At 40.3% G+C, this 24,027-nt stretch overlaps 1 long non-coding RNA gene across 1 annotated transcript; it reads right to left on the reverse strand.

Annotated features, from left to right (window-relative positions):
- Positions 1–5,132: 5,132 nt before the first annotated feature.
- LOC116441140 lies at positions 5,133–10,759 on the reverse strand. Its single transcript, XR_004238910.1, has 4 exons — positions 9,945–10,759; positions 8,878–9,104; positions 7,348–7,481; positions 5,133–5,961 (listed from the first exon to the last, which is right to left on the reverse strand). It is a non-coding gene; the product is annotated as an uncharacterized LOC116441140 (long non-coding RNA).
- Positions 10,760–24,027: the final 13,268 nt, after the last annotated feature.

Genomic DNA, 24,027 nt, shown 5'->3' on the forward strand with positions numbered 1-24,027 from the left:
ATACCCGGAGGACATTACTCTTCTAGATAATATGTTCAAGGATAGCTGAGCACCATGGTAACAGAGTCAGTGAATATGCAACAATCTGTTATTTTGTTATGTAAAACATCACTTTCAAGTCTTATTTTTGTGTCATTAAGAAGGAATTAAATTTTATTTGTGTACAGTAATATGGATGAATGTTTGCACATCACCCTGAAACTTGTTTCCCAAACCAGTTTAATTTAACTTGTATCAATCTGGTGTCATGCAGTGCGTGCAGTGCATACCTTCTCCAGTGTTACTGCCTGAACGTGACAGTGCTGGATTACAGGGGAGAATTCAAGGAGCTGTTAGCCTCCCCTGTCTCCCAGCTGGGTTGCACAGCTGTGTGTTTGTGTGCCAGGTTGTGCAATGAAGGGCCTTGTATGTGACTGGGCAGCTCCCGAATCCACACTGGGCTCCCTTCCATGCACGGTGTGTAGCACTCACGTTTTGTTAGTCAACATGCCGGAAGAGCTGTTCTGTTCCCACCTATCTCTTCCCTTTATAGAGAAAAAGTCAGCACATAATTTTGGCAGAGGAAAAGCAGAGGGAAGGTTGATAGTTTTTTTTCCCCCCTCTTGGGTGAGTAGAGCCTCGTAGATAACAAATGAAGACAGCTATACACCAAAAAAAACATTGAAAAGGATCATATTTTTATCATCTGTTCTCCTGTTCCAAACCCTGCAGCAACAGCTTGTGAGGCTAGATTGGGTTCCTTATCTAGGGAAAGAAAAGATGGAGTAAGTAAGTGAGAGAGTTGGCTACATGCAGTTAAAGGAGTATGGATTTTTAAGATTTTTGTTTCCTATGGACACTAGTTGCTTTTGTGCTTGATGTCCTGGAATGAAAGAAGGGTCATAGCCCATGCGGTCTCTATGCATGTGCCTCTCTCTTATGTGTTTAAAGGAGTTTTGAAAGAAGACAAGAGTTCCTGGCATAGTCAACCTCCACAGCCCCTTAGCCTGGCACCTGGTTCTTTGTGATCCCTCCACGTCACGTGTGGTATTGGGAAATACCAGCAGCAAAGGCTGAGCACTAACACCCACAGCTGTCCTGCAAGTGAAGGGCCTGCAAAGCTGTTAGTGGCTTTTAACTTATGCCTTGAACCCTCCTAGACCATCACCAGGAGAGGTGTTATAAGAGAGTTTGGAGGAACTTAGATGTCAGTGTTACTGACTTCCAGTGGTTCCTCCCACATGCCAAAACTCAGCAAGCAAATCCAGGTGACTTGCAGATATGACTGTTGGGAGTTAACTTGGCACAAAAGTGACTGGGTTAGAGCATCAGAAAAAAATCCACCTGGTCTAGTGCTTCAGTCAACAGCAGGACTGTTGTCATTGCTCTAAGCATAGAAGCTGCCTGCAGGTTCTAACTTCCAGGTCTCATGGTGAGCACCATGCTCTTGGCTCTCAGTGACTTTGTAGGGATGTGTGTGTGCATGGTCACAGTCAATTGCAGGATAACCCATGACTGAGGTGGAAAAGCAAGTCAGATGCTGGATATTTTCCTCCTGTTGTGTAGCACCTCAGCAGTGCTCTGTTCATCATTCTGTCTCACAACTGGAACAAAGTCCAGGGAAAGTGAAGAAGCAGTGAGTGAATGGAAGCAAACTCAAACTGCCCATGTTGCTGCTCTCCTTTGGGAGCTCTGGGGAAGTCCTGGTAACTCAGGTCAGACTCACAACGGTGCCAACAATGAGGTGTGGGGGAGGTCTGTCAGGAAGCAGAGTTGAGGGAAGGCAGAGAGCATAAGAATAGACAATTCCTAACTGTACCTGTACATCTGCAAAAATCTCTGAAGCCGCTGAGAGAGAGAGAGAGAAGAATATGTGGGTCTCTCTAAGGGCATCCAAACAGAGGTGAACATCCCAAGCTTCTTTGTTCATTCAAGAGGACCATCTGAGGCTGAACATCCCCAGGGAATACTGCATTGCCAGCATGGGTTATAGAAACTAATGGTTAGCAGCCTGTTAGAGGTTTCACAATTCATTTCCTTTGAATATTAGTTATTTCTTTTGCCAAAGAGAGGCGAAAAAGGGAGGAGGAGGAGGAAATAAAAACTAAATGGGCTATTTCATTTATTTTATAAGATAAAGTCAATAAGCAGATGGGCGAACTCTGCAGATGGCATTGCTTCAGTCAAGACAGAAAATTCAGTGCTTTCCCTGCATGTGTTTTTTGCAAGATTTCTTTGGAACAAGGAAGTGTATGCAAATAATGGAACCAATCTGCAAAAGCTCATTCAGCTCAGCAGCCATGAACTCTCACTGACTGTGGATACTTGTAACAATAAAGATTCTCCGGCTGGGGAGCCTGGCTCTTAGGTCTGCTTCATATTCTACCCTTGCTTCACTACTCCCTACTCTCACCCCCAAGCTTTTGCAATTCAGTGACAATCAGAGTTAATAAAGGTGTGTCTGTGATCCTATAAAGCAATTTGCATCATCTTCTTTTGTCATGAAATTTTCACAGGGGAAGGAGGAGCAGCAGCATTTTGTCCAAGTAGAGGTTGCCCTGGCAGTGTACCAAGAAGGCTGAAGCCCTTAATTTTCGTAAGAGAGATTTGATTACCGCAGCCCATATCTGAGTGCAGAAATGTGTCCTGCAGAAACTACACTCCCCCACCCCCTCACTCCCCCTCTTCCAAGATAAATCTAAAAGTAGTCTGGAGCTTACAGTCTTGCATTACTGCCGCTGTGTCACAAGCTTGGACTACCTTGCTGAAATTATTGTACTAGGTATACAACAGATTACACGACATCTGCCTCTGCCCTACCAAAATCATAATTTTCCATAGCCAGGTTGAAGAAACTGCGCTACTTTCACTAGCCAGAAGTGTCCAGAACATGCCAGTTGACATTAACTGTGTTGTATGTTATTTCAGTGTGTGTCTATTATAAACAGATGACAATGCAACTTCCATTTTGAGTAAAGGAACTGATAATCGACACAGAGCTATTAAAACATGACAAATAAGTAATGCCTAAGCCAGATAAATAAATGAGCTGTTGGAGAAGTCTTTCTTCTGCTGTACTGTCTAGTGCAAATACAGCAGCCTTGCTCAATAAAGAAGACCTTGTTTAGTTCTGGGCTTGTCTCAACACTAGTCTTTTACAAGCACTTTGGACAAGATCATTAAACCATGCATGTATCAACTGAAGACATGCCTCCCAAATTTCCTGCTAGTGCTGGGAAAAGCTCTAGTTGCACAATTATATCTTGACTAACAAATATCTATTCTCAGCAGTGGGAAGTGAGTTATTTTGCAGCTCTCTATCAGAGTCTACAGATGCCTTGTATGACATTTAGAGAGATTAAATTCCTTTGCCTCTCTTTATACCTGGACTGCTTGTGGGGCATGCTGCTTGGAAAACGTGGAAATATTACAATTGGAATATCTATTATCATGATAATGTGTGGAAATCTGACAGAGCAGTTTGGTCAGGACGTTACTGGGGTTCGTAGGTAAAGCAGAGAGGGGATTTTGATATCTGTCATTAGTACAGAACAGTGGGAAAAGCTGCTGTGGTTCCTCACTGGCAAGACACAGTGGGGAGACTGCTACTGCCATAAGCTGGGCACTGGACAAAAGGGTGGGATGGAGCCCTACAGGAAGAGTTGTGCAGGCTGGCTGCCATGAGGGGGGGGCCTTTGCTGGCCATGTTGTGGGCAACAGAGCCACACAATGAACAGATACTCCAGCTATCATTTTTATTTTCCAGAAAAAAGTTGGCTTTCCTATCTGGGGTGACTAAACTAAAATGTCTTTTCTCCATTCACCTTGATGCAAACTCATCTGTTTTTGAACAGAGATCCCAAGTTTTAAGATCCAATTCAAATCTGAAGCTTTCCTTATGGTCTCCACTCTGTGGAGAATTCCTCTGAGTCTGGCAGTTTTCCATATTAGAAATCTAATATTATTTACATTGATTGTGGTTTAGACATAAAGCTTGAATTCGGTCCTATGTGGATAGAAGGACTGAATATCTTCAAACAGTGGTGCAGAGAGAGAAAGAAAGGAAAAGCAAAAAGGCCTTGAATAATATAAAAGATGGGATCTAGCACTACTAAGGAAGCAGACCAAATAACATTGTGGTCTTTTCATTTGTGACTTGTGCAGCACAGGCTTTTCAGGATGGTTGAGTACCCACTTCAGGACCAGGGGGCAGGGGTAAGGAAGAGCTAGCTCACAGCAGCACCTTGACAGCTTGCCAATGCACACACAAGCAATATGCACCTTTTGGTTAGTCCCTGCAGTGAATTATGTTTTCAGTTGTACCTTGCAGAGTGAATAGCAAATAACTTCAGACTGTAACACTGTCCTATCTGTTCCCCCATATGCACTCCTTTTCCAAAGAATACACTGTACCATGTAGTAATGAGGGCATTCAAATAACAATGGAAAGACTGACTCTGATATTCTCCTGTGCTAATTTCAAAGCTGCCTATCCAGTTCTCTGCCTTTTTTGGCAAGTCTCTTTACACCATTTATGCTTGGTTTTAAACAGACTTGGTAGGAGAAAGATTCCAGTACACCTGATTCAACTTTTAAACTCAGCTCCACAGAAAGGCAGATATTACATAGGCATAGAGTTAGAAAGTCAGTAGAACTTTCCCTGCTTCCTAGCACATTTTTATTTCTTAAAATTATGTAAATTCTGTGTTGGTAAGGTAGGTAAAACTGACTGTGGGACATTACACATGAACTGGAATGCATGGCACAAGAAGTCACATCTTTCTGTAACACTAAATATTGTCTCACATATGGGAGGCAATATATCAGAACTCACAAATCCTCTTTTAAGCACCTGTAAAAAACCACTGAAACCAACACAGGCCACCTGCGACGTGCAAAGCCCTCAGCCGAAACAGTCACATTCACGAAGCTGAGTTATGAAGTCCTCTATAATAGAAAGTCCTCCAAACTTGAAAGATTTATTGTTCTTCTGGGGGCAGTTTTAGGCATATAACTTATTCCCACTGAGCTCTGGCAGTTTCTCATATCCTGGTTGTTCTCACAGTATCTTCTCTATGGCTAGTCCTGCAGCCAGCTTGTTTTCCAGCTGGATAAGCTGCCTCTGCTGTAATATCAACACTTGTCGGGCCAACAGGGAAGACAGTGGAATCAGATACATATATAGGATAGCAATAGTAATACTGTATATTCTTTATTCCTCGTATTGACTTTCTCCCTGAAGGACTGCGCACAGCACAATACTGAGGGAATTTCAGCCCTTTTACAGGGCCAAGACATGGTTTCTACAAAACCTGTGTTCTAGTTAATGCTCAGGTTGGCTATAAGTGGAAAATAACTTGTTACACTTCTGCACATAGGCAAATTTTGATTAAAGACAACAAAAGATTATTTGGGAGGAGTGAGGGTATTTTTTTCTTCTTCTCATTCTGGAAAAGACTACCAAAGCCCTTCTACCTACTGAACTATAAAGACAAAGAATAAAGGTTGCAACTAATGTGGGGGAAAGGGAAAGGTTTTACACCACCACTCTGTCCTGTTTGAGTGGTCCATCTCCATACATTCTTCATGCTTGGACAGTGCAGTTTCTATTAAGAAATGTTCCTTCTTGAGTGTCTGCTTCATGCAGTGATAGCTAATAGAGTGTTGTGTCATAGGTCGTGCCTGGCACAGGGCACTGCTCTGCTGTGAATGGGCTCAGCTGAGCACAGTGGCTGTGAGGACATGGGTGAAGGCTCCCAAGTGCACTTGTTGGACCAAATACACTTCTGAAAAAATAGCGTCTTGGAATAAGACGACAAGTAAAAAGCAGCAAGCCTCTGACTGGAAAACAGACAGCCCATTTATTCTTTCAGAAATTCCATTTATGTAGGAGATGGATACAAGCCCACCATACTGCTAAAATCCTCCGACTCTTGCAGACAGACAGGTCTCCTTTTAACCATTGTCCCAGGTGTATTTCATCTGCAATATAAAACAAGTCTGGCTCACCCCTTTGCAGACCTCTGAACTGTCAGAAGCCTGGGACAGCAAGATTCTCAAGTGATTGCATCACGTGAGAGGGGAGGAGGTCAGAGGGAATCATCGCTTGAGAATGCATGCCCACATCTCAGCTCCTAATCCTGGGCATGTTGGATCATGCATGGAGGAGATGCACAGGGCATGCCACTGCTGGCAGGTGCGTGCTGCTTAACAAGGTTGCTCTGAATGCTGGCCCCTGCAGGTTCTCCTCCACCTGCTCCAGCCCCAGGCTGGAGTGCTTCCTCTCCGCAGCCGCAGTGCTGGCAGCAGCTCCTACCTTGGGGGATGCTACTGCAAGGATGGGCGCAGGAGGATGGTGCAACTGCAGGGATGGGTGCAGGAGGATGGTACTACTGCAGGGATGGGTGCAGGAGGATGGTGCAACTGCAGGGATGGGTGCAGGAGGATGGTGCTACTGCAAGAATGGGCACAGGAAGATACTACTGGCAGTGGAGGAGTGGCAGCAGAGGGAATACCACTCAAACTGCCTCAGGCTCAGCAGGACTTCTATTGGCATCACCAAAGGATCATGCCACTGCCTTCGTAACTGCAGAAATACTTCCCAAGGCTGACTTTTCCTTTTAGAAATAGAGAAATTTCATCCAGTGAACTATGCATTTCTTGGATGTTATTTGGCTTGCCAAATGGCTGTAACCTGTCAGCTGTACCAGATCAGCCCAAGGCCTAAAAATGCTGTGTCTTGTATCTTATGGCTGAAAGATTAGTTTGTGCATGCTTGGCTAGAGAGGTTCTGTTAAGAGAATCTGTTACATAGAGGTTACTGTGCTCCTTGTGTCTTCCTCATAAGGCACATGTGTCCTTTCCCCTAGAAAAACATTGAAATTGTCAAGGGCTTTGCATATGTTAAGGAACTAAAAAAAAAAAAAAAAAAAAGCAAGAAGGTCAGAGACTACACAAGTTCTTTGGGTTCCTGTGTTTTGCAGCCAAAGTTCTGATAAGCACTTCTGTTCAAGCACAGAAACTGTGGCTCTCTGTACTGTTGGAAGGGTGTCAGCAATTGCAGAAGTGTGGAAGAGGAGAGGAAGTCTCATGGTGCCAGCTGAAGGAAGGAGAAGTAGTGACATGAACAGTGCCCCTTCAACCAGCAAGGAAAAGAGGAATCACCTGCTCTGTCTCTAAACCACCAAGTCTCTTTTCTGTGCTAGCAGGATGCTCCTCCCAGCTCCTACTTCAATTTAAAATTGTCTTTCAGAGAAGTAAATGCAAATGCCCCAGGTGAGAACTCATCAGTATCACAGAAAATAAATGGAACCCATGGAGTCAGGAAAAAAAAACATTTTAAAAATGGCTGAGTTTCATTGCACTTACTTCTCTTTGAACTTGCTGAAGTTCAGATACGTTCAGAACTGGAGTTTTGGAGCAGATCCACCTCTGTTGTCAACTCACCTATCCTCTGTTGTTGTGGATTGTTTATTTAAAAATAGTGTGCACAAGATATCACTCTAGGTGAAAATGTAGAAAAATTAGTTCTGAGTGCAGTGGCTGTATTTTTTAAAATGCTTTAAATAATATGCTTAAGAAAGCTGAGGACAAGTACGTGTGAAGATATACTGCTTAAAAAAACCTGAACTTTAACCTTGTAGGTCTGCACATTTGTGCAGATATCCACATCATAAACTCAAGCACTCTTAGATTCAAACTGCTGGATTCATCAGGAACTCTTCAGCTGTGGACAGAATATATTTCAGGAAATTGGAAGTAGTACAGAATAATCATGGACTGAAAAGGCTTTTGCCCTGTTCTGAGTTGCAGAGCAGGATTTGGCCCAAAAATACACTATCAGAAGCTCTTTGAATTAATGTAATAATAGAATATGGTGTTTTTATTTCTTTTACGTAATGGTCTCCAATTCATTCATAAGTATTGTTTAGCACTAGCTACAGCTCCGTTGTGGAAATGTGTTTTCACAGGCAGCTATGATATGGTTGTATGATTTACCCTGGTTCACAAAATTTAAAAACAACAAAAAACAAAGAGTAAACAAAATGAGGCAGGGAAAGGGAAGCAAGAAAAGGGCCAGGGAATCAATCAAGATTGGAATGAAAGTTTTGCCTCCTATTCCTGCTGGACAATATTCTCTGTCACCATCACTCTCACTAATTTACCTGACCAAAAGGATGTTAAGTTATACACTGTCATGATTCTACACAAGGTTATTTTTGACATTTTTTATTTACTTCCTTTTTGACTGCTTCCTAGGTTTCCTCAGGGAGGGATAATAATGTCTACCCTCAGAGAATCCCAAACTGTATTATTGTACTCCCGGAACACTTCCTAAACCCAGTTGCTTCTCAGACATTAAAATACACTGTATCTGTCAACCCATCCCTTTTAACTTTCCCAAGCATTGGATGTTTGTGCAGTGCTTTATGTGCATATAGTTGCAATGACACAATTGAAATATGCTTAAAAAGATAGTTTTATAATAAGTCTCTGTGTTGTTACTCAAGTGAGGTTACTTCAGTTTCTGGCTTGTCACAAGAACCAGCCATAGAGGAAATATATGGGCCTTTTCACATGAGAGAAAATTAATACTGGGAACTTTGTAACTAAGAAGATGTTGAGAGATGTGCACCCATTAAAGTCTCTGACTAACAAACCAGGGAAATGATGGCAGACCACTGGTTACTGTGAGAAAGATGCTCTTGCAGTTTCCCCACCCGGTAAAGGCTGGGTCCAAATGTTTGTTGTCAGTTGCTAGAGAGCCTGTAACTTGACATAACCAGGCGCTGATGTCAGGGCTTCTGGACTAATACTGAGCTAAGCTCTTGTCAGCATTTATAGTTAACCTTTTTATTATGGATTGATGGCACAAAGCAAACTTAAGTCAATGTTTACCTCTACTGTTAAAAGCAAGGAGAAGGGACGAGAACAGTTAGTGGCTTCAGGATGGCTTGATAGTCAAAGACTAGTGTCCTTGTAAATCTGATAAATAACAGACAGTCCAAATTTTTGTAAGAGCTCCAAGGTTTCCTGTGGGATTCCTTTAGATAAGGATTTGAAGGGCGCTGGTTACTTCCGAAGGTACGTTCCTCTCTCAAGGTCCAGCATATGGGGAGAAACAACTTCAAAACACAGAGAAGGAACATATGGGGAGAAACAGCTTTAAAAAAAAACCCCAAACCCAACAAACTGACTAGTACTTCTTTGCATATAGACTGTCTACACTCTCTTAGAAGAAGCAGGAAGTCAGTGGATGTGTAAAGCAAGAGGAACAATTAGATAAGACAATGGTGAGCAGAAACACAAAATGCAATGGAACCAAAAAACACATTGTCATATGTAACCTCCTGAGTCAGGGTCATGCCCTAAATACACAGGACTGTCTGAAAGTAGTGCATGTTGTATTTAAGTACCTAAATACAGACTTAATGCATACCTGTAAAATATTTTTCAGATCCAGCATAATATCTTTTTATGTACAATATGTTCCTTTAATAAGGAAGAGACAGCAATCCTGAACCTGTAGTCAGAGGTGCTTGTCTTAAAGAAGGTTCCTGGAACCATCTTGGCTCAGGTTCAAAGGCTGCTCAAATGTTTAAGCTCAAACTAATCAAATTAAGTGTGTTCTTGACAGATTATGTTCCCCCTTTCGTAGGTCTCCCGTGGGGGATATTAGTCACAAACTCAGAAGAACGCCTACACTGCATCCACACAATTTGAGGTAAATGTTAAAATCATCCCCCACCTGAGCACACAAATCTGGTAACTGTTCAACCATTTATGCAATTTGCATGTGTAAATGAATTTAGCATTCACAGATGGATTCCTATGCGTATTATGGATAGTTAAGAGTAGAATCTGAAAGCTTCTCTGTAGTTATTTCCCACGAGGGGATTTTATCACATCAAATTATAAATCTATATGTTGAGATATGTCTATATATAAAGATGCACAGAACATACCTGCCTGTGTTCACTTCTGGAGCTGTACCAGTGCTTAGCCAATTGAGAATGTGATGGTGGAGCTCCGTACAAGGTTGTCTTTGCTTGTCACATTTTGGGAAGTGAGCAGGACAGCAAGACTGGCAATTTTTTCAAACTGTAGTGGCCTCTGAGAATAGCTGATTTCATGCCCTCTGAGTGTTTGGATTTCAGTTTTTAGATCGTTTCAACTATTGCTCTATTTTTTGGAATGCAAATCTTCAGGTTATGCAATGTACTATTCAAATTCTTTATTGTCAGTACTCAGAAAGGAAGTGTGTCACCAGTCCCACTGGCCACTTATTGGCACCAAGTTGTTAGCAAAGTGTTGTATGAGTGCTGAGTTTCTGGCACTGCCCTTTTTTAATATTTTTTTCCTTTAGAGAACAGATAAACACAGTTCTGATCTACGCAGATGAATGTAGAAAAATAAGGTGGTTTAAGGTTTGAGTCTGCCAGCTCTGTCAGTATTATCAGGTTCTGTAGTGTAATACAAAATGAAAGTATTTTTGCATGATCAGTCCAGGGAAGAATTGGGTGGTTTAAATGATCAATACTTCACCTAGCCTTAGAGAATTCAATTTTCATCAACTTCTCATGAAAACAGAAACATCTTCCAGATATTCACATGTTAAAAATACAACATCTCTCACTCACAGGTTTGCAAAACTGTTTCCCGATATGATTTTTAGTTTCTAAACGGGTGAGAATTCCAGGAAAGGTAATTTTAAGAGTTATCCTATACTTCATGTTTAGGGATCAGATTAAAGTTTGGGTAACAGTAATGGCACATTTAGACTTTTGAAATTCCTCATGGGAACCACAGAGCTACTAGTAAGAGCCATGAATGTGACTTTGCCTGTATGCCTGTAGGCATAGATTTATATTACAGTATTATAGGTTTATATATTTGAATATTCCCTGTCAGATAAAAGAACATTAATCAGTGTAAGATGTTAGGAATTGATGAATCTCTTGACTAATTCTCTGGGGCATCTCCCTCATACTGATGTGCTTTTGGATTAAATGAACTATATTTACCTTAAATTCTATTCCATAACACCTTGAAAGTCTTAATCTCAAAGACTGCCAGGAAATTTTGGGAAAACAAGAAAAAAAAAAAAAAAAAAAGCAAACAAATCAAAACCTGCAATACTCTTCTTAAGTCATAACACAAAAAAGATTTCAGCACTTCTTCCTCTTAGAAAAAAAAAGAGCAAAAGGATACCTCTGAATACCCGGATTCTCTACCTTGTTGGTTTATTTTTTAGGAATAAAATACTAATAGAAATTTAAGAATGATAAGAAATTTAGAAAAAGTATCATACCAGTAAGCAGACAGTGGTATAGGACGTTAACAAACTAGAAAAATGAAGCTGATCATCTGAAGTGATGGGGACTCTTTTCTGCCTACTTAAAACTCAGTTTCTGGTTTGCAAATTTACAATGCTAATGCCCCATAAAGACTTCTTAGGTGAAAAAAGTCTTTGCTAAAGACTTCATGTTTCCTTCTTTCCTATTCTCTCATATTATTTCATCAGACATTGATGACAGTAATTCGAACAGAAATAAAAAGGTTTCTATAAAACATCCAGAGAGTCCTTTAGGTAAACCGGTGTTAAAAAAATAGCACTGACAATTCCTCTCAGTTTCAGAACCTCACAAGAATTAGAAAAACTGTTATTTTCTCTTTGTAAACCACTTTAACATCAGGGTATGTTACTTGAAAATTTCAACCCTAAAAAAGAAATGGTCAAAAATAATACTAATCCTGTGCACTAATTTTTGCAGCAGATGTGCTGTTACAGGCATTCTCTGCCCTTTGCTGGGTTTTAGCTGCTGCTCTTGTTTTTACCTGCTGCTGGAATATAGCTTTATCAGACGAGGCTGCTGTGTTACACTGCTGCTTCCTACCAGTGTGTTCCTGTTTCATTTCTTTAATTACATCTCTACTGTTTATGCCATTTGCAATATGTGAATGAAAACAGAAACCAAGGCATGAAAGAAATTGACAATATAGATTAAGTTATAAATCTGTAATCTCTCTTAGTCTGCTACTTCAGACTTTACTATCCTCATATGCATTTTATCTTGTTACAGTGATATACTGGATTTGTGTGTACCCTCTAAAAAGCCTAATCATTTGGGAACCCTTTGTTTAACTATGTAGTAGGATCACTTTTTCAGGCACAGCAAGTATTTTTCCATCCAGCTCTATCTTCACAAACTCAAGATGTCTTTGATAGATAAGGTTATTCATTTCTTTGTCATTTTCAGCATGGACTTTTTAGCATTTTGGTCTGAGGTATGACTGTTGCCAGTATAGCTGTATAGCTAAAACCTGTAGGAAAAATGCAGCTGAAAAGAGCAGATACAGTGTTCTGCTTCTCATAAGGTAGTGAACTGCTCTCCTATAAACACTTCACTGTCAATATATCTTCATCCTCAATTTAGAATATAGTTGGAACAGTACAGTTTCTGGGTAGAAACATGGCCCGAATGACTTTCATGGTTCATTTTAAACCCAGTTGGCTGTCCTGGTTAATGTGGAGTTCTAATGCAGTTTGATAACAGATAGATTTAGTTTAAATGTTTTCTTGAAAAAAAAAGTATTTAAAACATTAATTAATCTAAGATTAAATGCTTTACTTCACAGGAATTTAGAGTTCTGATGAATCAGAACCCAGTGAGTAAATGAATAGCTACATGGTTTTTAGAAGTTCTCCTTTTAGATTATACACTCTCAAGCTCAAAAACTACTGATATTTCAGCACAATGATTATTATACTAATTACTTTTTGCCGGAAAATACGTTAAATGTTAGCACATGAATATAAAATAGAAACTGTTTTAAAATGTTTATTATATTGAAAATATACTATGCTATTATTATGGTATCCCATATATGGGATATGCTAGATGAACAGAATCCATAAAAAGAGTATGCTTGTTCTGGGAAAGCAATTGTCTAAAGACAGAAAGAAAACAAGAATTATGAGGAGAGAAATAGTATATTTTAATCATAAAATCACTGTGAGGTGATGTGATACTGAAGCAAAGAGTGTCATTAACATACATAATTTCATCTACTCAGACCTCAGAAGAAGAATATTTGTGAAGGTTACTTCTAAGTTTTTCTGGTCATTTTTCCTTGCAAATGAATTTTTAGACAGTCTCCAAACACTATCAGTCAAATGAATCAAGTATGTTGGGACAAACTGTATGAATACAACAAAAGGTGATTGTGGAAATTTAACAGTTGAGACTAGTGAGAAAATTGCAATGTAAAATGGTTTTATTAGAAAATATATACTCATAAACCCCGAAATGTTCCACCAGAACATTTTCAGTGCACTTCTGACAAAACGCAGACTGGATCCACTGGGGATCTGCAGCTTGTTCTGAGTCCTGCCGTTAGATCCAGAACGTAACCAAGACCTTGAGCTTCCAAGTCCATAGCTCTGTGTCAGTGCCACACTGCTGGCTTGGTGGCTCACATTTATCCCCCAAGGCACCCAGGTCCTCTGCTATCAGCCCTGCCTTGCCATATGGGTTATTTCAAAACCAGTGGTCCAAATGTTTCCTTGCTTCCTATCTCTGAGTGCCGGGAATGTGGGAATCTGCGTGAAATGAGGTCTCTCTCTGCTGGGAACAACTTCAGGATACCTGAAGTGATGGATGACTACCTTGTACCACATCAGTATTTTTATCTAAATGAATGACACCAAATCATTTATTTAATTTAGGGCATAGTATGGCATTATAGCAATGATGTCACTGAAAGACATGTTCATGCTTTTCAGAGCAGCTCCTTGTGTAAAGTTGCACTCACACAGCTATAAAGGTATTAGGCAAGTAAGACTTATATTTGTATAGAAACTGATGTTAGCCTGATATAATCTGAGTGGACATAGCATTCTCTATGTTGATTTAGCTTTAGTTAATTGCCTACTGACTTAAGCTAAATCCTTAAACCTACTCATAACTTCCCATATATCAGGGTGTGCTCTAATCATTATAGTTTTCTTTTCTGTAAAGTGACTTAGAAGTTCAAGACTCCTTTTAGAAATTACTTCAATCTCCAAGAACCTCAGACTTTTTGTAAGACATTAAAACTTAAGCTTATCTTGAAAATTATATCAGTGGTCTTGAAATGGCAAGAGTCTCCACCTGCGTCGTGCAGCATAAAGCCCTAGACTGGAAAACAAGTCCAAAGTAAATATTTAATTGAGGATAAACAACAGTTCAGAGAGATCAAAGAGAGAACTTACACTTCTGACCACGACTGTTTAAACTTGCCCAGCTGCAGGTTAGGAGCAGTGATCACTTTGAGGTCACCTTCACACTCAGAAATGACCGGAACTTCATTATTTAAGCCATCTCAGATCTGCAGGCATAAGTTCTCTGGAGAGCTCTGAACTCTAAGCTAGCTACACTTTTTCCATGCCTGAGGATTTCTCATGTCTCATTAAATAATGATCTCCAATCATGAAAGCCAGTGGTGATCACAAGCTCTTAAACTGTCAGTTATCTGGTATTTGCATCTCTTACTGAGGAGAAAGAGCAGGGCGTGGAAGGGAGAAAGATGGCATGCAAAGTGAAACTGAAGTCAGAGAGAACTGCAAACATGCAGGCTGAAAAACCCTGCTGTTAAACTATCCTATAATATATAGACTCATAAAAAGTTAGGAATGAGGATGTAGCTTCTGGCAGTGTCAATACACTAAGTAAGCAAAATGTTAGCATGGCTTAAGACAGCTTCATGATCTTAATTTTCCTTCCCTGCCTCAATCATCAATCTGATTATTTAATATAACCAAGGAGATTTAATACTTTAATCTTCTACCTTTGTTGGACATGGTGGCATTGGTTCCAAATATGAGACTCAAACATACATCATCATCATCATCATCATCATATATTCTGGCTAAACTTGAAGACCTTGCCTTGTAATGTAACAACAGTTTTAGCATTAATCCTAGCTTTCAAGAGGCAAGTATTTTCCATGAGGAGGGAAGATGATTTGAACAGAAAAACATCTAAATATCTACATAAGAAACTCATAGAATAGCCCCTTTCTCTGTCTTGCTCAGGGAATCTAGCCAAATGTTTCAGGGCTTGCAGATGGAGCTAGTGGCCTGACCACACCAGCCCTTTATATCTGCCCATGAAGTTTTGGGATTCTGTTCCAGGCTCTGGGACAGCTGGACAACACTTCTCCAGTCAATGTTCCTCTCCAGTGCACTGCCTTGAAAATATTAACAACAACAAGCTACTTCCCTGTCAATAAAAAAGGGCTATCATGCAATAAAATGACCAAGATGAAGGTACAGGAGGACCTTAATGTAGTTGAAAACAAAGAATAACTGGTGTGTGAAACTGTGAAAAGTAGAGAACTGAATTTTTTGATAGATCAAAGAGGAAGAGTCAGGCCTCCAAAATCATAATTAAAAAAAAAATGTCTGTGTTTCTTGTGCACATTGCACAGTCTTATCCCCAAACTCAGTTGCCCAGCAGGTGTGCCAGCAGGAATGAGATGACAGGGTAGAGAGCTCCCAGGTGTCCCTAAGATTAAAGTACTAAGGTTCCAACCCACAGCCAGCATCTCTCTCCTGTCCCAGTGCAACTGTTCTTGTGGCTGCAGGTAATCTTTACCTGTCCTTTTATCTTCAGAAAGCTGATGTACATCAGCTACCCCAAGGTTAAAAAAAAACAAAGATAGAAAAAGCAGAGTTCAGCACTGAAGACAAGCCCTAAGGAGATACTGACAAGCAGTCTGTCTTGAGGGGGTAATTTCCAGATGGGTCTGGTACAGAAACCACATTCCTGAAACTAATAGATGAAAGCATGGCAGCTGATACAGCTTAAATTTGTGACTCGGGCAAATCTGTGCTTACAAGATAGGATTAATGCCGATGCCAGCTAGAACTGCAGTCCCTTAGTGCCAGCAGTAAGGGTTTGGGGATTGTCCATCTACAATAACTGCTTGCTCTACTGACTGCCATGAATACACCATTGATTTCTTCATGTATTTGAAAAATGGCAAAACAAACATTCCCAATACAATCTGGGCTTTCATTTGCAGGAGGGCTGAGCTGGCTCAGGCAGGTTATAGCAATTTGTCTGTTGACATTCTTCTGATGGACAAAATGCTTATTATAAATAGGTTTGTTGCTTCTCCCGCTCTGGTGGCCTCTAGCCAAAAATATGGTCGGATCCTGGCTATAAGAGTTGGCTCTGCAGATACAGTGCCCCATATTCAGTGCAGCTCCAAACTTTAAGGGAAAATTAATTAGATATACCATTAAGGGAATTTTAGAAGGTTAAATCTTCCCACAGCTGAGTGGAAGAGATGAGAGGCACGTGTCTGTCTGTGGCTGGTGAATTCAAAGCCTATGAAGCTTTTACATTCAGTTTACATGGGGAAAGGGTATAAATGGTCCACAGGCTTGCAAGTGGCCCTGGCAATATAAAAAAAACCTTCATAAAGTGATCCTCTGTAAACCAAATCAGCTTGAAGGGAGCTTCTGAGAGAGATGGGAACAAATGTTCTACCAGGGCCTGTTGTAACAGGACAAGGGGTCCTGGTTTTAAACTGAAGGAGGATCAATTTAGATTAGATATGTGGAAGAAGTTATTTACAATGATGGTGGTGAAACATTGGAACGGGTTGCCTGGGGATGTGGTAGATGCCCCATTCCTGGAAACATTTAAGAGCTGGAGCTCTGAGCAACCTGACCTCACTGAAGATGTCCGTGCTTGTTGCAGGGGGTTTGGACTAGATGACTTTTAAAGGTCTCTTCCAACCCAAACCATTCTATGATCTAACAAACCAGATCATATTGCAGACATCCAAATATTAGATTTAGCACAAGGAAGAAGGAAGGAATATGAGGCTGGGAAGGAGAAAAAGGAAGTTAAGATTAAGGCTGCCCAATTTAAATCAGCTGAAGGTGCCTGGAACCCTACCTAGAATTTCAGCATATGCCTTTCAAGACATGTAATTGCTTTGAGACCAATGCAAAATGAACTGCAATTGTACATGCTTGTTGAGCTGATCTGTCTGCAATTCTAGTAACTGTATTAGTCAAACCTCATTCATTTCCCAGGGTCCCAGCACCCTTCAGTGAGCACTCAAATTAGTGATCCATCAGTAATGCACACCTTACTCAAAAACCCATTACCTGTTTAACTACAAACAGTTTTCAGGTTCAAAGCTTGCAGCAACAAGATGACACATGGTGACAAAAAGGGGCTGAGAAATTCCATATCTCTCCCTGACCCCTCTGCTTACCAGCGGGAATCAAGAATGGAGACTTCCATTTTTGATGGACAGATGAATTTCCATCTGTCTGGCCACAGTCTCAGGTGGGCTTGGACTAGCTGGATATTCAGCTAGTGATTTCTCATGGAAGTTCCTGTATTCTTCTAATTGAACAAGGTTCTTAATTCAAGGTTCAAGTCTGATTGCTGTGATGATATTTAAACAGGTTTAAATGCTTTGCTAAATCAGAGTTTATGCCGGTACCTTTTCTGGGCACTGCAGGAGTTGCACCACTCAGAAGAACCGACTTCTGATCACTCTGAATGGGTAAAGATGCAGGCACATGACTGGTTGCTCTGCTGGGGTGATAAGCACACGTTAACCGCTTGGGTGCATGTTTACTTAAAACCATCTGCTCAGCTAATCTGTGTAACTATCTGAAACAATTCCTGAGGTCAGTCTTTTAAACAAGGACATTGCACAGATGGTCTCCTTTACAATGCGGGTGGAGCAACCACAGGTTTGAGGAAGCAGATATCATTCCAATAGAAGCTTGAACTACCCACTTTTCTTGCAGTTGTCGATTGATAAAGCTGTTGCATCAGTTCCCAGCCAGTGCCCCTGGTAACGTGACCATATTAACTCCTGCTGCTAGTACAGTGTAGAATCTGAGACCAAACATTAGGGTACATGCATTTGTACAACAGTTTCACTGCCCAGCTTCCAACTACCACCCCACAAATAGCAGCTGCTGCCCATTCAGGTGAAAACGTACAACTATTTGAATGTGGGCAGCTTTAGACACCTTCTAGAGAACATCTAGACTTTTCTCCTTAGTTTGCAGTGCTGCGACCATGATCAGTTACTGTACCTTATCTGTTAGCTCCTTCAATTCACTAAAGATAAGAGAACCTATGACCCCAAATCCTTCTGGGTGCTTTGCCTGGGTAAAGTCAAGCTAACAATCTACCTACCCGTGTCTCGTTTTCTGTACTTACAAAAGAAAAGGATAGCACATATCTGGCTCCTCAGTGGTATGTGCAACACAATGAGAAAATACATACATTTTTGAAAACATCCATAAAAACAGATTGTTCTCCTCTCAAGTCTTGCAAGGGTACCACTTATTGAGCATGGAAATCCTCACAGAAAAGAACAAGCTTTGTTTGGACATTTTGGTTGTCCTTGAAAACTTTACCAAAACAGGGGAGCCAAGGGGAAGGTAAATGGTTAAAATATTTGCTTGGCAATGAGGTTATCATAAACACAGAAAACTAAGTTTACATAAACAGAAGATTTTCAGTAAAATTAGTTCTGAGCAATTTTATCAGACACATCTACCAAATGGCTGTAAAATAATTGATTTTGTGGCTTGGCAGACAAAAGAAAACTGGAGTGGGGGGGGATTCAGAATTTTAATCTTCTTGCCAAAAAAATTATTAGAAATTGATTTAATTTCATATGTCATGGTCTGACTAATACAAAATATTTCATTTGAAGAATTTCACAGAAACTAAATATAAACATGTAGAGTTGCAGTAATTCTCAGGACTGCTCCTGGGAGACAGTTGCCCCTTTATTCATTACCTCAAGAGCTCTGGCCCTTGCAAAGGACATGAACTATCCAGGTTTGACTCCATCCTCTCTCTCCATTGCTCACCTTTCAGAAAACTGACATAATCATCATGTGTGGTCAAAGAGCCACTCTCCAGTTATCTGCTGATGCACTTTCACTTTGGACAAACATTTGTAGCCCTAGCCTTCCAGGGAGTTTCTCACACAACAGGTGGAGGCTCATTCCTGGACGCTTTTCTGTGGTCTTTCTTTTGTAATACTGTACTGTGGAGTTGTGGTGCTAACCCAGGCTTTCTCACAGCCCAGGAAAGCACTCGACTCCCAGACTGTCAGATAAATCCAGTATCTGTCACATCCTCCTTTATCTTTGTGGTAAAAGAAGAGAAAGACCAGGGTCTAGACAAAGGTATCTACTGAATTCAAACTGGATTTATAAATAACACTGGGATAAATAATTCAAACACACTTTGCTCAAAGTTTGTCTAGCTCCAGTAATTTCTTTGCAAACTCTTGAGAAAGGAGTGCCTGTTTTATATACTTTGTGTGACATGGGAAAACTCAGAGGATCTGAGAAGATGGATTGTGGTCCAAAGGTTTAACTGTAATTGCACTGAATGTGTGCAGTATGCAATAGTCTGCATGAATTTATGAGAGTTACATTAATGAGATATAAAAGACATTCCTGGGCTGGGCTGGACAAGACAAATTGAATGTAAAATTTGTGTTAAACTGACTGCCATTAAACATTTTTACACTTTAGATATACAAAGTTATACCTCCTGAAAAAAATATTCATACAAATTCATTGGAAACATAGTGATCTCAGTCTCTAAAAACATGATGTCTGTATTTTTTGTCAGATTGGTTGTCTGTTAGTTACACTCAAATTCAAAAAAACGTGTACAGAAGTCAAATTAAAAAGAACTTTGATGAGGTCCCTTGAAAATTATATAAGAAGGTATTCTGTCTCATGTGTTGATGCTGATGCACAAAAAGACTGCCTGGAGAAAGGTAAGACAGTGCCAAGAATGATGGCATCAGTAGATGAATGACCAGTGCCTTTGGGGCACTGATGCTTCATTACATAAACAAAAATCACATGTACATCACATGCACTCACATGTAGCAGGAATGAGGAAAAAATGCCAATTCTTTCTTAATGTCAAGGATCTAAGACAGGAGACTTTTTGATATATGTTGATAGATCACAAGATGAGTAGGAAAGAGGAGGGCATGCAATGCCTTTTATCTTCTTTTCTACTCTTGGAAAAAATGAATCAACTAATGAAAACAAGTCATAGTTTAGACCACACCAGAAATCACTGCAGTCTTCTGCCACCAACATTAGACAGGGGTTGAAATACAAACTCTGATCAAAAGTGATATCAAGACCTTTCTACTTGGATGCAACAACTTATAAAAGGGCATCACTTAGTGCTGTATATTCCTGATGACTAGTGGTGGCAGGAAGGAAAAGCCTGACCATACCAGCTTCTGCTTTCTGTAAAATTCCCAGCTGCTAACATTGTACTTAGGACAAAACACCAGCGGCCAAATTTCCAGTAAATGGGAACAACCCACTCCACCGGCTAGCCAAAATACCTGCTCAGCTATAAGTGGGGAAGCCAAGGAAGTTGGCTGATTACCCAAGAAGCTTAGCCAGATTCTGAGTCCATCAGAGTCACACCTTTAGCCAGGCAGCCAACTTGACAGACTTCTGCCAAAAGCTTTCAAAGTACCAGCATGTCTCCAGAGGGAAAATACTAAAAAATAGTTATAGAGGTGCCAGTGAAAAAGTGTTATTTTCTGGAAAATGTGTTTTGGTGGAAAAAGTTGTAACCAAGTTAAGAAGCAATTCTGTTTGTGGTGCTTAAAGAGTCTCCATTGCCTGAGGTCTGGAATCATTACAAAATATTGCTGATGCCAAAAAGGAGGTCCACACTGGAAATACGGTGTGTGATGATGAAGGACTGAATGGTGAGGTAGACAGTAGAAGGCCTCAAAAGGCTGGCCAAGACCATGCTCAGAATCCTTACCCTGCCCCTGCTAACAGCACTTCACTGAATAAGGAACTACTGTTCTTCATATTCTTGTTACTAGTTATTTTACCCATGGGACCAGACCATTTGAGAAATTTTGCCTCTAAATTTGCATTCTTGCAATCAAGAAGAGCATTTGCTTATATTTACAAATTTATACAGGGTATGTTTAGTAGGTTAGTTTAGTATGCCAAGAATCATGTATGTCTGAGGTATAGCTGACTCCAGGCACTGTCCAGAAGTTGGATGTTCTATTTCTGTAAAACAGTCCCTTTATTATTACTTACATTTGGCTTGTGCACTTGTGTGTCCTACTTGTGTTGACCCTCATTTGAGGTGAATACTGAATAGAAATCTCCTCATTTGCTTCACTCAGTCTCTTCCTAAATGTTCCTTTTATGTTGCTTCCATAACATATCATAAAGACTTAATGGCTGTCACTAGAACCTTATGGGACTTGATAGTAAGAAATAAAAGGGGCCATTGAACTGTGATGGACCACTTACAGGTTCTTGAGTACCTTGATGTACCCGGCTGACAGAAGCCAGCAGGAATATAGAGCAGAGATGAGGCACATTCTTTGCAACACAAATCACACAGCCATGACAAGCTGGACAGTGAAGGGCTCTGTGTTACCAAGAAACAGCTACTTTACCTTTAAAGAAAATCTTTGCTAGTGCTAAATATTATTCCTGCCCTCAGCAGAATTCACATATCCTGCCACATATCCAAAGACCAGACAATTTCAGCTCTCAGAGGGACTGCACTTGGTATTGGAACCTTTCATTTAGACAAGGCAAACCTTGACAGTATCCCCATTTTCATATTTATATTATAGACATACTTTGCATTCCTCTAGCACCTTTTATCAGAGGATTGATCTCCTTTACAGACAGCAATGAATTAATGCTTGCAGTGCCAATGTAAATTGGGATTTGTTTTCCTTGTTCTGTAGATAGGAAAGAATGAATCTCAAAAATGATGCAACTTATTTAAAGAAGGCTTGGCAGAGCCAGGCACAGAATCCAGATATCCAGATATCCAGATATCCTGATACCTGAGGCAGTGCCTTCACCTCACTATCATTGCCCTTTCACCTGCTCGCTGTGCAATAGACATTCAAACTGGACACAAATATAAAGAAAAATTTCACCTGCTTTTTAAAATGGATGCCTAAACTCATGGGTTCACAGGTAGAAACCAAGTGTGATAAATGTCCAGGACATCTTCAGGCATGAGATTTTACTAGTTCCAAAAACTTAGTAACTAAATAAGGATTAAGAACCCTAGTATCCATGCATTAAAAAAATCCCTTTTCTAAATAAGAACTTCTAAGTGGCTGAGTGTGAAAGTATCATAGAAAAGAAAAAGATATTGTGAAAAGAAAAAGAAACTGCTTTTTCTTCACTGGTGTCTATATGTTTATTTGACATATCATTATAAGGAAGGCTGGTTTTATTACTAAATATTTGGCAAAGTTTCCAGAAAATACATGCATGTATTAGACCTGACAATATGTGGTTTTGAACATAGTAGCCCAAGCTTTTTCGTAGTTGTAGGCTGGGATTTAGATTACGTGTCTCAAAGCCCGTCCTTTGGTCTTCTAATTTCCTAATCTGCCACTGATCCCTGTTTTCCTCCTATTTACACTGCCACAAGATCTCAAGCAAACCTAAACCAAGACAAAGCCTGGAGTAAAAACAAGTCCAATTCACTGTCTTTAGTTTACTCAAAGCCAAGGATGCCTCAATTACCCTTTGCCTTGGGGAGCTTTCTGAAGGGCAATTCTCCCTCTCTCTACAGACAGCACCTGTGTATGTAGCAGACCTCAGGCAGCTAAAACAGCCCATCTTTGGAACAGTGGGGTCAGGAAGACTGGTCAGCATCAACTTGATTAACAGGCACAGAGGCATCTCTTTTTGCCTTGCAGAGCATCACACACACTACTCGACACAGTTCCTGGGCAGAGGAAAGCAACAGGGAACAGTAAGAATATCTTTTTCTTCTGATGCTTCACTTTATGGAGTACTTTATGATTTTCCATCTTTCCTTATCTCTGTTCTTTCCTTCAGTTATCACTGTTTATCTTTCAGGAAAATGTTTCCTAAATAGTCACTATGTGGCTCATTCTTATTAATGAGTACTATCAGGTGCTTTTGATTTTAAATTGTGAAGTATCGCCCCTAAAAGTATGTTTGAAGTTCATAGTCATAACACGGAAATATATCCAGACACTGACAAAGATGATATATATGTCTGATTTTAACCCTGTTACACGTGCAGCTGTAGTCCTGCTCTGCTATCAGTCTGAAATGGGCTTAAAAGCCCAGAGAAGTATAAATGCATTTTGGAAGATGAACTCCAGGAGAGGATACTCAATGCAGCTGGGCAATGAGGGTGGGTATTTAGTTAATGCTACTCCAGCCTCACCATTCTTAATGTCCAAAGGGGCTAACAGTAGTTAGTTAACTGTGTTAGTTAATCATGATTCTGGGTTGTGCATATGGCAAAGGTATTTTGTTACCTCATAGAAAGGGCTTGAGGCTTGATGTTTGAGTTCTTTTTGTGGAAGGCCATTGATGCACTAATTCAATGTGCTGGCTGAAGGTCCCTAGCTGTGCAGTGGGTGGTGGAGACAAAATAGATTGTTTCTATCTTGCAAGGTAAGGCTGCAATGGACTTAAGCAGTATCGACAGTACTGGTCAGGACCCTGCCATTTCTAACATGCAATCAGAAGCTACAACTGTAAATAATCTTTACACAAATCTGGAACTGTGCAGAATACCTCCAGATTTTCCACTCCCTATTTTTTCATTTCTTGGTGCTTTGCACTTCATAAAGATTGGATTTCTTCTAGCCAAAATATACAGCAAAACTGAGCAAAGACACTCTCAGATAGATACCTATAAATATCTTTGTCTCCTCAGGATGACTATGTTTGGGCTTTTGGTTCTGCAACATGTATTTTAATTTCACTTATCCTAGGGCATGTGTACAGTAAATAATGGAGCAGTGCAGAGATTCCTCATTTAGCATCTCCAGATGGCTCTGTGTGGAGAATAAATGTTCAAGACACTTGCTGAGGTCCACATGCAATATAGGTGAATAACATATAGAGTGGTAAACCCTGCAACACCACATGCTAATTGCAACCATTTGGAATTTAGTCTCCTGGTCTAGAGTGCA

Source organism: Corvus moneduloides, chromosome 3 (genome assembly GCF_009650955.1).
Source record: "Corvus moneduloides isolate bCorMon1 chromosome 3, bCorMon1.pri, whole genome shotgun sequence".
NCBI lineage: Eukaryota > Metazoa > Chordata > Aves > Passeriformes > Corvidae > Corvus > Corvus moneduloides.